The following is a 13,584-nucleotide window of genomic DNA, read 5'->3' as shown; positions in this document are numbered from 1 at the left end:
ATATCTTGGCCCAGCTAGTAAGCCATGTCAGCAGGACACCATAAAGAGCAAGCTGTAATCACTCAAGATGAGTGTGGAGTGAAATGCTGGTTTAGCTGTTAAGCTCGAGGAAGCAACATCCCTTCATTAGAAAAAGCAGCATCTGAAAAGATGCAATTTTCCATTAGATCTGTTCCAAGGACAAATACCCTGATTGCACTCCAAAGCCTCTGTCACCTCTGCAAGAGCTTAGGCTCTTTTGTTTCTTCTCCCTTCCCCCAACCCCAGTCTCCTAGTTGTCAAAAGCAACCACTCCCTACCCCTGCTGCACCAATGAATGGTCAGTTAATGCTGTTTACAAAGGTATTCTACTAACTCATACAATAGGGTTTGTTTTTTTTTCCAGGAAACCTATTTTTGGATGTATCCTGAGCGTTTTAGCTAGTACAGGTAAAATACGTGTATGGACATATTTTTAAGAAAAAAAATTCCCCTTTGTTCCAGGTTAGTAATAAACTCATACATATATGTGTATATATATTTGTATGTGGTTGCTGTAGTGGAGTCTTTGAATAGATTTTTGTTATAAACAGACACACCCAAAAAAGAGGCTAATATGTAGGCTTTATTCAAAGAAGTAATTATATTCTGGTATTTTGTCTAACAATAGTGTATATCTAGAGTCTTGTTGAAGACTGTAAGCACAAAAGAAAAAAATTTTCAGGGTATTCTCTTGTGGTATTCTGTAGAATCTGGAAGGGACAAAACCTTTCTCAGAGTGTTTTATCACCCCTCTATGCTGGAAGCAGAAGTAGTACTTCTTGTGCAAACATGACAGTTAGATGGTAGCAGAAAATAATGTCTTAGATGCCTTAAGAGAGTAGGTGTGCTATGGGAGAATGAAGAATATGGTTACAGTGACAAAAAGGGAATGAAGGTTTTGGTGTTTTTAATGATGATATGAAAACTGCCTGTGTAAACTTGTTGTTGTTTTCCCAATCTTGTGATGAGGATTTGGGTTGGAGTTTTATCTTTCAGGTACTTCTGCTATGCATCTTGCAGCTCCTTTACTTGCCCCTCCTACCCTCATCACTCGAAGTGTAGTAAACTGTAGATTTCTGAAGGTTACCCAGTCAAATATGCTATGGTTACTGAGACCAATTGCTTGCCACACTAAAATTGTCTGGCTTATTGCTTACGTCTACTGTGCAGGTGTTTGCAAACTGTGGTGGAGGTTGTGCCCTGCTGCCCTTCATGCCTCCTCAGGACATTGGTGACACAGACAGGACACTGGTGACAATGGCAGGGCATTCTCAGGCACTAAATGTACCTATGCATGCTTCTTTACTATGCCCCATCCAGTGTTCTCTTAGTGTAAGGTAGAGCATGGGGAGACTTTCCTGTGGTGTTTGCTAGCTTGTGATAGAGCTGTTAAGTAAATTAAAAAAAAAAAAAAAAAAAAAGACAACAGGGTAGGAAAGTTGGAACTATAGAATTTTTTTTTACTGGAAAGAAATGTGTTCAAGTATTTATATATATGCACACAGGAATGATACGCGGATCAAGATGAAAACCTTTGCTTCCAAAAACTAAGTGCCAATAGTAGAACATGCAGGAGAAACAGGCTAATGAAGAAAGGATGGTGGAAGAACATGGTATAGTTAAGACAAGAACGGGTAACCTATAGCTCAGAGGCCAGACACAGCCAATGATTTCACTTCATCTGTAGTTATGTTTAAACATTTTAAGTGTTTATGGATCATGTCATATATCAGCACATGGTCTGCTAAAGGCACTTGGATGGCCCTCAGAAAGGGAACTGACATGAGTTAGATAATGTCTGTGTTAGAGTTTCAGGTCACATGGGACTGTGTTTGGCTCTGACCATGGTAAAGCCTGTGGATCAGCCTCAGACCACTGGCAGGAAAGCTGCATGACTTCCTTGGAGCTCTTCTTGACCAGTGTAATTAATATATTCAATGAAATGGTTTGTTCTCAGACAAGATAGATATTCCAGCAAGATCGAATTTCACTGTAATATTTCTGCCTAGCTCTTATCCCAGCCTAAATCTCATAGAAGTCTAGTTCAGTGTAGTAGTCTTACCAGCGTACTTTCTCCGCTATTTAATGCCGGAAGAGAGGAGACACCCCGCAGTTTGATGTATGCGGAAGAAATGTTGTCTGCCTGACTTTTCAACTTGAGAACATCAGAAGTCATCACCAACTCTGCTGGTTCCATGAGCTCAAAATCCAGTAGTACCACTGTGCAATGGGACCTTTTAGAAGTGGCAAGTTTTTAGCGTGGGGATTTGGGGCATTCTAGTAGTGGGCACAACGTACTGCTAACGGGGCGATCTCTAGCGGTTCCTTGCGCTTCTAAGGGACTCTATTTTCAGAGTAGCATTGCTTGTTCATGCAAGCAATAGCTGCATGAATAGCTGCATTCAATAGCTGTGAAGGAAATGTGTTGTGACTTTTTAATTTTTTTTTAAACACCCTCCCCCCTCACCTGCACCCCCCCCCCCCGAGCACAAAACTTAAATGAATTTCAAATATTTGAATTTTGGTTTAGGGTGATGGGCATTTATGCCTTTGTATAGCAGATAATGCAAATAAAAGAGCAGGTCTACACTGCTGTTACTACCTCCTCTCTGTACCGACTAGCTCGCCGATGCTGCAGATACCCAAGCTGCTGCTGCTCAGTGCTACAGAAGACTATTCAGCTTCCTATTGCAGTCTGCTCTATCCCCTGATTCACCAGGAGATACCGTAGCTGTGGCTGTAGATTAGACTTTTCTCTTCTCTCCCTCCCCCTGCGAGACCTCTGTGTGCTTTGACGTCATGTGTGCTCCTTTCAGTTGCCATAGCAGCCCCATTCCCCAAGCTCTCTGCCTGTCTCCTCTGGTAGGTTCCACAATGGTACAGCCAGCATCACGCTGCACAATGGTTTCCAGGCAGTGAAAGAGCGTGATTCAGCAAGCCACTCTTTTTTTCCTCTCTTTTATTTCATTATTATCAGACATTTTGCCTGCCCTTTTTCTGTTCTGCTCTACCCTCTCCCACAGGCTTTTATTTAGTTCTTGAAAGGAAAACGGTGATTTACCTTGAATCCAACTGCCCATCTTTTTATTTTAATTTTTTTAATTATTATAAATAGCCCATCTTTTTCTCGGCACTGTTTGGAATGTGATTTAAAAATACCACCTAAAGTCGCAGTTTGGGGGAAAGGTTTCTGGACAAGGAGAGTAGCTCGCAAGCACGGAATGGTAGGTGGCTGATGCTAATATTCTATGATTAACTGCTTTCGCAGGGTGGGGTGATGAATATTGATTGCTGTTTAAAAATATGGGGGAGAGGGAGAGAGAGACAGGTTAATGAAGTAATCTGCTAACTGAAGCAAGAAGGCTGCAGCTGTACGTTTTGTGGCCAGAGAACCATTGTTTTCCTGTGTTCGGGTGTGTATCAGCTTTTCTGTTTGGGTGCTTTAGGTGACTGGTGGTTGTGAGAGCGGTGCAGATGCACATCACGGACAGGAGTGTGATAGCACTTTACCAGCTGGCTCATGTAAACAGTAGTGTTTTACCGAGCCTCATCACCTCTAACGCTGCTTGGGGGCTTTTGGGGGAAGGAGGTGTCTTGGCTTGCAGTTCAGTAGAAATGAGTACATTATGTGGGTTATATAGTCCATACAGAGACATACAAAATTTGAATTTGTAAAAATAAAAAAGAAGAAAGGATAATGATAAGCAACTAGAAGATCCAGAGGACAGAAGTCTTATCCAGAGGACAGAAGTCTTGGCCTTTTGCAAAGAGTTTGAATGCCTCCCCCCCCCCCCAAAAAAAAAAAAAGAAAAAAAAAAAAGAGTGTGTGTGGGGAGAAGCGAGTGTCTGACAAACTGTGTTGGATGTTGGGGTGGGGGTTGTTTTAAGAAGGTGGTCTTTTAAGGTAGTCATCGTTCTGTGTTACACAGAATGCAAGTGAACAACTTGGCCCATTGGGTCTTACAGAACCACCAAGAGCTTTTAGGAGAAGTGTTTATAGTGTGCTACAGGCCAGTTATTCTGCAAAAGAGAATTAACAATCTGTAGATACTGCAGTGAAATCAATGTTGCTTTGCAGGGAAATCCTCTGGCAGAAAAGCTATTGCTACAGGAAGAAATGTTTGTTTTTTACTGCAGAGAGGCCTTAAGAGAAATAATACAAATTTGACTTGGATAATTAAGTGTTACAGCATTGTTTAATAAGCAGGTGGTGCTTCCAGTGAACCACAATGGGCATGTTTCACACCATTTGTGTTCTGAGTGACTGTAAGCTTGTTTACGTGGGTTCTTTTTGCTGCATAGCTTCACGATATCCTCAGTGCAGCCTTTCCCTCCTCTGATGTGTTCACTATGAGTTTTGCCAGAGACTTGTTTAAAGACAAACCAACACTATATGAAAATACAGATTTTGAAGAAAATTATGGCATAGACTAGAAATTTCTTAGGAAGAAAATGCAAATGATTGTATTGTAAATTCAGGAGAAGCCTGAAGTCAGCTCGCTGGAGGACGTGGAGCTTGTCATGCAAGGCCAGCTTCAGAAAAAGAGAAAGGTTAAGATAGAATAGGATGGTGTTGGTACTGCACAGGGCTGTTTGCCTTTGCCCACATGTAAGTTATCTTTGGTTCATGTGCCTTGGGGAGAGTGGAGTGCGCGAAACCTCTGGTATTTTAACCCTCTTTCAGAACATTGCCCTGTAGTCACTAGTCAGGAACTCTCTGGAGTAGTATTTTCTTCTGTGGTGTTCTGCTGTGCTTGCTCTTCCTGCTAGGAAAGGTGGCATAGAAATACCTTTTTGATTGGCTCAACTAATGACTTCTCTTTTACAGGGATGCAGATGTGAATGACAAAGGTGATTTGACCTCAGCCATTAAATATTCTTTCTCCCTGACTCTCAGTAAACGGCACTCTGGCGCATTGCTTTCTCCTGCTGTTTCAGAGTATGCATAATTTGCCAGGGTCCTGTTGTAATTATGATTTTGTTGAGGAGTAGTAGGATTACAGGGATGTTCCTAAATAGGGTAAGGACAAAAATTGCTTAACATGAAAAATAAGTTGCTTTCAGCTGTTTGTCTGCCTGCCTGTCATTAGAAAATGTCCCTCTCATTGTTAGAAATATATGTGTGCACTGAAGGGGCTTTTTATGAGCAGACCTTGGGGATGAGTGTTTTCTTGTAGGGGTTTTTTTTCCCCACTGTCAGTGGTTGGCATGTTTGCAGCCATTATTTAGACATTTTAAGAGTACTGGATCAATAATTGTAAGACAAAATATCTTCCAGGAGTGTTACAGTACCAAATCTGGCTTGTGAAAGCAAAGGGAGAGCTATCAAAATATCCATACCATGATATTAGAAAATGTCAAAAAGCTCACTTGTAGTTTGCAGTCCGTTGCAAAACTCATGCAATTTAAGGGAGAGCTAAAGCAGGCCTGAAGGAGGAGGGTTTTAGGATTGCTTTTGCAGATGACATTATAGTTCTATTAGGATTTGGAAGGCAGAAAAGCTGCATTTAGAGAAAGCTCCCCAGCTTTAAAATTGGTTATCTCTTAAACTGGTGTTCAGTAGAAGCTACCTAGTTCTTTGGACAATTCCTGAATAACAGAAGATATCACCAGCTTGTTGATAAATTTTCAAAACAAAGTAAGTTTTCAATTTTTTTTTTTTTATGGTAAGCATTCTATACCCATAGCCCCTCCCATTCCACTGGTTAAATTTTGAGCTTATAATAGCACTACTAGAAATTATGATGTAAAAGGCTAGTGAATGCAGTATTACCACAGTTGCTGCCCTGTTATGTCATCAGCAGAAAAGGAGAGAGACTTCACTGGACCACAATACTGAATATAAATATAACCTGGCTTCCAACAGTCATATTCTGCTACCCTTTTCTATGATTGTTGCACACTTACTGTTTTGAAGGCCACTTGCAAGAAAAATTAACCCTCATAAAAGAGTACCAGTTAAAAGAAGAAATGCTGCATTTGCTGTGAGTTCTTTTCTTTCTTGCAGCACCATCTGTGGACACAGACATAAAAAAAACAGCCTTTCACAGAAACAAAAAATCTTTTGTACTCAAGTAACCATCTAAAACTGATGGTCTAAAACTGAAAGCAACATACAACTCTAGTGTGAAATATCAGGTGTTAGGGTTATGTTTCCTTTCTCTTATACTGTGATAGTGAGATTAAAGTATAGCTCAAAAGCACTACAGGGGATGGGACAGAATTTAACAGTCCCCTGTCTACCATTTGCAAAAGTTACACACCTTTTCTTGAGTCACTATACTGTGTTTTAGCGTGATAGCTGTAGCTTTGTTAGCAAGCTTTAGAATCAGTCTTGTCTAGTCATTAGAAGAGAAGGACAGGAAATTCAAGTCCTGATATGTTCCAGTCTTGTTCGTTGTATAGTGAGATTTTTAATAAGGAATTTGGCATGTGAACTCACTAGTGGCAGTGGAACATTCTCCTTGGCTTCATCTCTACAGAAGGGATGTGAAGTCATGACCTTTTGTGTATCTTAGGATATCCCTGACTACGCCTGGAGCATAGGACAGAGACAGAGCCCTTGTCACAGCAAGCAATAGAAAAAGTAGCTGTTGTATTTTTAGGCTTCCAGCTTTTTCTCCTGTCCAAGGAAAAGAAGAGGTTGATGACTGTGTGAGTGCAGACCCTTGCTCACATCATAGTAGTGACATAGGAAATTTGGGGTGTTTTAGTTGCCCAGTACTGCTGTCAGCTTTTTACGTTGTAATAAATGGTAACAGCTGGAGGTCCAGAAGAGCCTTCCAGTCAAGTCAATAGCTGCTTCACCAGGATTGTACACTAAGAGGTCAGATAGCCCAGGAAATTAGGAACTGCTATTTGAAGTGGGGTTTCAGGGAGCCTGAGTATGTGCAACTCTTGTCACAGTTCAGTGAAATGTAGTGGGCCCTCTCTGGTTAAGCAGTTGTTTTCTCATAAGGATTTTTAATCTTCTATTCTTGGTACAATGTTTTAGTTCTTTCCTGAGCTATTTGAAAACATGTTGAGAAACAGTGGTAAGAAAATGTTGCCCAAACCTTCCGCTTAATATTAGTCACCTAATTTTGTTCAGTGGTTAGACACCAGAGTGGTACATGCTTGATTGTTCCTACTCTCATTCACTGTCTTAATACTGCAACATTTGCTTTTTACCACATTTCTTGAGGTTGTCTGTAAGTTTCTTAACTGCAAGCACTTTGTCAGTTGAATTTATTTTATCGTGTTTTGTTGTTTGTTTTTAAGAGGATGCCAATTTGATAAACAGAAGTAATTCACAGGCCTTTTCTTATGCCTATATGTATCCATATTGCACATTTTTTAAAGCTGTTTATAATGTCACAAGTCAAATTTAATTTCAATACCCAGGTATTAGTGACAGATGACTGTGTACAAATTTCAGCTTGTTATAGTGAAAGTTTCTGCTCTTCTTTAGTCAAAAAAAAAAAAAAAAAAAAAAAAATTGAAGATCTGACCTGAAAAAGATAGGATAGAAACAGAAATAATTATTTTAGAACAGTTTCATGATTTTTAGTGCATCTATTGCAATTTCAACAGTCTTGAACGTGAGCTCTTGAGCACTGGGATCTGCCTACCTTGATTTTTATCTTTTTTTCTTTTCCTTTGAAAAATAACTATGACAACCTCTCTCCCATTTAAACAAAACTTCATTCTGCATTATTTTCTATCTCTAGCCTTTCTTCTTTGCATGAAAGAAGGGAAATTTATGGTACAGATACTGCCTGTAACTGGATACATTATGGTATTATCAGAGGAAAATATTAAGTCTTTGTTATATGATGTGCAAATACTGACATTCCAGGTTAGCTTAGTTTTCTGAACTTTTTCTGTGTCTATCAGATTTGAAAAATAAACACAAATATTTCTTTCTCTCTTTTTTTTTTTTTTTTTTTTTTTTTTTTTTTTTTTGTGCTTAGGGCTAGTAATAGAAACCTGTACCAGCAGCAGGCCAGACTCAAATATCAGCTATGGCAACCTGTGCATGAAGTTGATGTCTTTGAACCATTTCCTATAGATGAGACATAGCACATGCTGTGGTGAGTCAACAATGTATTAATTTATTAAATCATGCTCCTTGGCGAAAAAAAATAGTGCTTAATGCCAAAGTGCTTGCTGGTTTGTTTTGGTTGAGGTTTTTTTTTGGTGGTGGGAACATTAAAATTAAATCTTTTAGTAATTTTTAGTACACATGAGCATCATGCTGTTGTCTTATAAATGCCTTTTTCAAGTGTATCATTTCTGTATTGTACATGTAGTTATCAGATGGAATGCATCAGGAATATGGTTTGGTGAAAGTGTGAAGATAGCAAAATAATAAAAAAATCTTATATATGCAGTGTTCTGGGCTTGATATATCCACTATTTTACACCACTTTTGTAATTAATTTGTAATAATTTTGTAAATATTTTGTAATAATGTTTTTGATTGGGGTGGTGGAGAGGAAAGGTAGTTTTGTTTCTCTGAGATGACTGAAGAAGACTCTGAGGAATCCTGACAGAATTTTTTTGACATATATCTCTTTATCCTTGGACAGGAAGATAAATTGTGAGAATAGTGATGAAAAGCAAATAGCCTTCTTAACAATACTCTGTGGCTTTAACTATCTGTAAGTCTACTAATAATTTCAATGCATATTTCTTACATAATAAGTCATTTTGATCCTGATAATTTCTTTAAGATGGCTTTGGTATACCTTTGGGAGATGAGGAATTGTTTTTAAATGTCCCATGTAATCACAATAGAATTATTTTGTTATCTTGTAACTCCTGAAGGTAACTGATTTTTTGTTCAAAACAAGCTTATATTATTTTTCCCCCCTAATAATAGCTAGATATTTGTCAGCTGCAGTCACCATAAACAGCATAAACTGAAAGCTAACAGCTTTAAAAAGAATCCACTGATCCAAGTTGATATGTAGACTTCAAGCAGATCTTTTGTGATTTGGCCTTTATCAGTGGCCAGTGTCAACTCTTATTCCTAGTGCTATTATACAAATAAGGTGTAGATCCAAGTCACTAAAATCTTCCTACTATTTCATTAGGAGGTAGAACTCTTGTTTTTTGTAGATCAGGCAGAGTTGGAAACAAATAGTACGTACTGACTGGTGGGCAGTACTGACTGGTGGGCAGTAGTGATATGTGGCAAATGTAGCAGTAATGAGTGCTCTGATGGTATGTCATTTTCATACTTGGTAGAGCTGCTGAAAAAAATTGAACAGGTGTCAGTTAAATCAAATTGACTCTGTTCTGGGGTGAAATGAGAGAGAAAGTAGCAGAAAGCAGTGCCTACTAGTCCATTGAAAGAATCTGTGTTCTGTTCAAACCTAAGGAGTTTCCCGAGGGGAGAAACCATACACTTGACATGAATAGTCATTTGTGGCATGAAGAGTCCCAGTCTGGATGTTCATGTCTTTGAACTTGTGGACATCCAGTGGAAGCAAAACATTTATGTAGAACTTAAACCCCTCCCTGTATTACTACTATGATATTTTTAACTACTTACGGCTTTTAAGGCCTATTGTGTTTGTCCTAAGGCAATTCTTGTTAGCAAGACAGCCTTCATCTTGGTTTAATATGTGGACTCTAAAAACTGACACTTAACCTTTCTTATATGAATGGATCTGGGTGAGTTTTGAATTCATGATGAAGCCCAAAACTATGTGACCTTTTATTTTTTTTCCATAATTTTAATTTCTGTGTTTAGGAGCATATAGGTAACCTGCTAGTTGTAGATAATGAGTTTTAAATAAACTGACAACAGCAAAGTATATATGATTTATGGTAGTTGATAGTGTTGTGCAAATGAAGGATTTTGTTAATATGTCCGTAATGAACAGTAGCTAAAGAGAAGTTGCATGGAATTTTTATGGTGTTGTATACATGTTAATATGATTAGCCCATAGTATAGCAGTTCCATTCCTCTCACCATTAACTTTTTTCTACATATACAGCAATTTTTAAAATCTTCTTGAAGAAGCCGGGTGACGATAATCCCCACTCTTACCAATTTTACATTTAGTAATATATGCAATGCTGACTTTGGAATACAATGATACTGCTGTCTACAAGCAGTGTGACTTGATCATTTTGTCCCTCAGGTCACCAAGATGTCTTTGTCTTAATATATTGATATTGCTGTGTGGTATTTGAAGCATGCAGCAATGGCTGCGTTCAGCGTACTTTCTCTCTGAGTTCAATGCACATCTAAGTCACCTCTAGCTTTGTTCTTCCTAATTTAGATTTTAGGATGGGTAATCAGTACAAATAGACAGCAGGTTTTCAGAAACTGTATATGATGGCCCCTCACTACAGGAAAGACATTGAGGTGCTGGAGCGTGTCCAGAGAAGGGCAACCAAGTTGGTGAGGGGCCTGGAGCACAAGTCTTATGAGGAGCGGCTGAGGGAACTGGGGTTGTTTAGCCTGGAGAAAAGGAGGCTGAGGGGAGACCTTATGGCTCTCTATAACTACCTGAAAGGAGGTTGTAGTGAGGTGGGTGCTGTTCTCTTCTGTCAGGTGGGTGGAGACAGGACAAGAGGAAATGGCCTCAAGTTGAGGCAAGGGAGATTTAGGTTAGATATTAGGAAAAATTTTTTTACTGAGAGGGTTGTCAGACATTGGAACAGGCTGCCCAGGGAAGTGGTTGAGTCACCATCCCTGGAGATATTAAAAAAGCGAGTAGACAGGGTACTCCAGGACATGGTTTAGTGGGCATGGTTGATGGTTGGACTCAATGATCTTGAAGGTCTTTTCCAACCTAAATGATTCTATGATTCTATGATACAAATCAAAACAACTCAGATGTCATAGAGTGGCTTAAAGTTTTCTTCCCAACTGATACAATTTTAACAGACAAAAATAATTAAACATTTTTAACAGAAATTAAGGAATTCAAGGTCTTGTTCTGAAGCTACAGCTCCACAGAAAATGTCTGTAAGTGTCTTCAGGCATACAATACAATACACTCCTTTAGCATGTATTTGAAGTTTTGTTTGTGTATGAATTAGAGATATGTATCTGTAAACATGCGTGAAGCAAATACAATTTGAAATTTGGAGCCTTGATGTGCAACAAGTGTTTATGCTTTCTGTGCAGGTTCTCTCCAGTTAATATTGGTTATTAAGGCATACAAATCACTTTGAATATATAATTGTATTTTGCATTCAGCCATTTCCGTTCATGAAAATGCAAACTTTGTAACTGTGGAACTTGTATGTGAAATCAGAAATCAGGTCTGAAACTTAGCATATAAATGAACTGTCAAACAACTTTTTTAAATGGTCAGAAAAAGTAGCATTTGGAGAACAAAAATACTTACCAATATTCATCACAAAAAAGAGCAGGTAATGAAAAAAATGACGATATTTTGTTTAATGTGAAAATAAGGTTAGTGCTATGGGTGATGGGAGTTTTGTAGAGCTGAGTTAGTAATTTTGATAGAAATCATGTAAGAGAGGCTTTGATATATCTCTGCAGGTGAACAAAGTACCTGGGATAAAGTAATTTATTATGTTTTTTAAGCACTTATGGAAAGATCCTCAAATGTTTCTTCTTTAGAAAGTCTTGGCTTGGTATCTTGCAACTAGTCACATGTTTTTATGAAGCATTGCGTTGGTTTCTCTTATGTTCATCCCTGTGTAAGTGCTAAGCGCACAAATAGAAATTGTGAACTCCATCCAGCTAAATAAATGTAAAATAGCTCCAGTGAGTTTAGTACAGTTATACCAGGCTTGTATCAGAGGAGCTCAGAGCACAATTTTCTCTGAGAAACCTGTGTTCTGCTCCTCTGCCTTCTTTAATAGAAAATTTGCCATGTATGGTAAACGTAAAAACTTCTTACCTGTAATTGATGGTGGTGATGTAATGAGCAATATTTTTCACATTTGAGAACTGTTGCCTTGGCATATTTCCAAAAGCTATTTGTCATGCGATCAACTACATACAAACAAAGGTTTTCCAGAAGTGACCTGTAATTGTCAACACTTTAACTGTTCACTTTCCCTACTGTTCAAGGAGGCTGGATTTATTTTTTTTTTTTCCAGAAGGTGCTGAGATCTTCACTTTGAATTACAGACTTTTCAGTGGAACCACTTGATCACCTTTTACTTTAATAAACTTCACTGGAAATGCCCATAAAAGGGAATTTTCTTGCTTTTGCATTTTTTCTTCTTATTGACTTTTTTTTTTGTCTCTTCGGGATATTGTTTTGCAGGATGTTTTCACTCCCTTTTAAAGTCAGATAGCATTCTTTTTTTATGCTGTTACTTCTCATTCTGATTTGTATCCCTTCTCTCTCCATCCTTGGTTTGTCTTTACTGATCCCTGCAGTCTGTAAGATTAGTATTTCAATTAAATGATACTGAAATGTAGCATTGTTGACTCTTGCAGTATTTGGGGTTTTTAATGCCCTAGACTCAGTGTCAAATACATGTGAGAAACTATAAGCTTATAGCTTTTATGAGCTATAAAAAGTAGGCTTTTTGTCCTTATTCCTGAAAAAAATGAAGCTTGAGTATGTGAAAGCTTGAAGCTTCAAAAATGTATAACCCTCCCACCAAGATTATTCGCTACTGGTATCTTGGAATTTTGGGGGCATATGACATGGTTCTTAGATGTTTGGGACTGATAGTCTTAAAATATTTTTAGAGTTAGTTGGAAAGTGAAGATTTGCTATCCTTCTGAATGCTTGTAAAGTCAGGGACATACCTCTGTTCTATATCTTTGTCTGCATTCCTCCAGTGGCCTGGACTGGCCTAGGAAAAGTCAAGCTATTTGCACATTTGAAAAGTGAAAATTAAATTATTTAAAAAAAAATTCAAGTGCAGATGTCTGGGGATCTCCAGTTGTTTAATTTCACTTTGAAATACTGATGGATCAAATGCTTTTATTCTGCCATATGTCAGTCTGTGCTTATTAAAAACGAGTGAACTTACTTTACGACCTTAATGCTTCCCTGTGCCAGGTGTGACCTGCGAACATATCGCATGAAATACTTGTGTGCCTGCTGTATTTTTTGAGTTGCTGATGAAAAAAATAACTCTGTGCCACCTGGCAGGCTAGTTCAGTATTTGGCAGGCTCCCCACCCAACCTTATGGAAAATATTCAGGACTATTGCTGTAGAATATGGGAGTAGAATGTCAGACAACTACCTTTTGAATCTTTGAGTAGTTTTCCACTCTGATCCTTATGAGTTGCATTAAAATAATTTGAGTAACCTGCAGAAGAATAAATGAAAATGCCAAATCAATAACTAAAAAACACAGAGAACGGTGCCAGCGGAAGGGTGGAAAAGAGACCAAGGCAGCGGTAAATTCAGCTGTGTTAATGGATATGGCATATGAACCCATATTACATAAAGTGGTAGGAAGTATTTTGTAAACACATGGGGAAATACTTTGCCTGCTTCCTCTTCTGGACTTGTCAGTGTGGTGTGTTGTCTCTGTGCCTATTTCTTTGTGTACTGTTCTTAGCAAAAGCACCTTTTCTTACAATAATCTGTCAACAGGAGCAGAAACTGTGTAATTACTGT

At 38.4% G+C, this 13,584-nt stretch overlaps 1 protein-coding gene across 6 annotated transcripts in view; it reads left to right on the top strand.

The window, feature by feature from the left end:
• The first annotated feature begins 2,508 nt into the window (after positions 1 to 2,508).
• MAPK10 (mitogen-activated protein kinase 10) overlaps positions 2,509 to 13,584 on the top strand; it is a 197,380-nt gene continuing 186,304 nt past the window's right edge. The window contains exons 1-2 of one of the 6 annotated variants that reach the window (XR_011324320.1): positions 2,509 to 3,245; positions 7,974 to 8,093. The gene's annotated coding sequence lies outside the window, so the exon portion shown is untranslated. The remainder of the gene's footprint in view (positions 3,246 to 7,973; positions 8,094 to 13,584) is intronic. The other 5 variants (XM_069781359.1, XM_069781387.1, XM_069781349.1 and 2 more) reach the window with 5 other exon arrangements.

The sequence above is a fragment of the Haliaeetus albicilla genome, chromosome 1, assembly GCF_947461875.1.
Source record: "Haliaeetus albicilla chromosome 1, bHalAlb1.1, whole genome shotgun sequence".
NCBI lineage: Eukaryota > Metazoa > Chordata > Aves > Accipitriformes > Accipitridae > Haliaeetus > Haliaeetus albicilla.
Note: the sequence above shows the minus strand (reverse complement) of the source record. Positions and strands in the feature narration are given on the sequence as shown.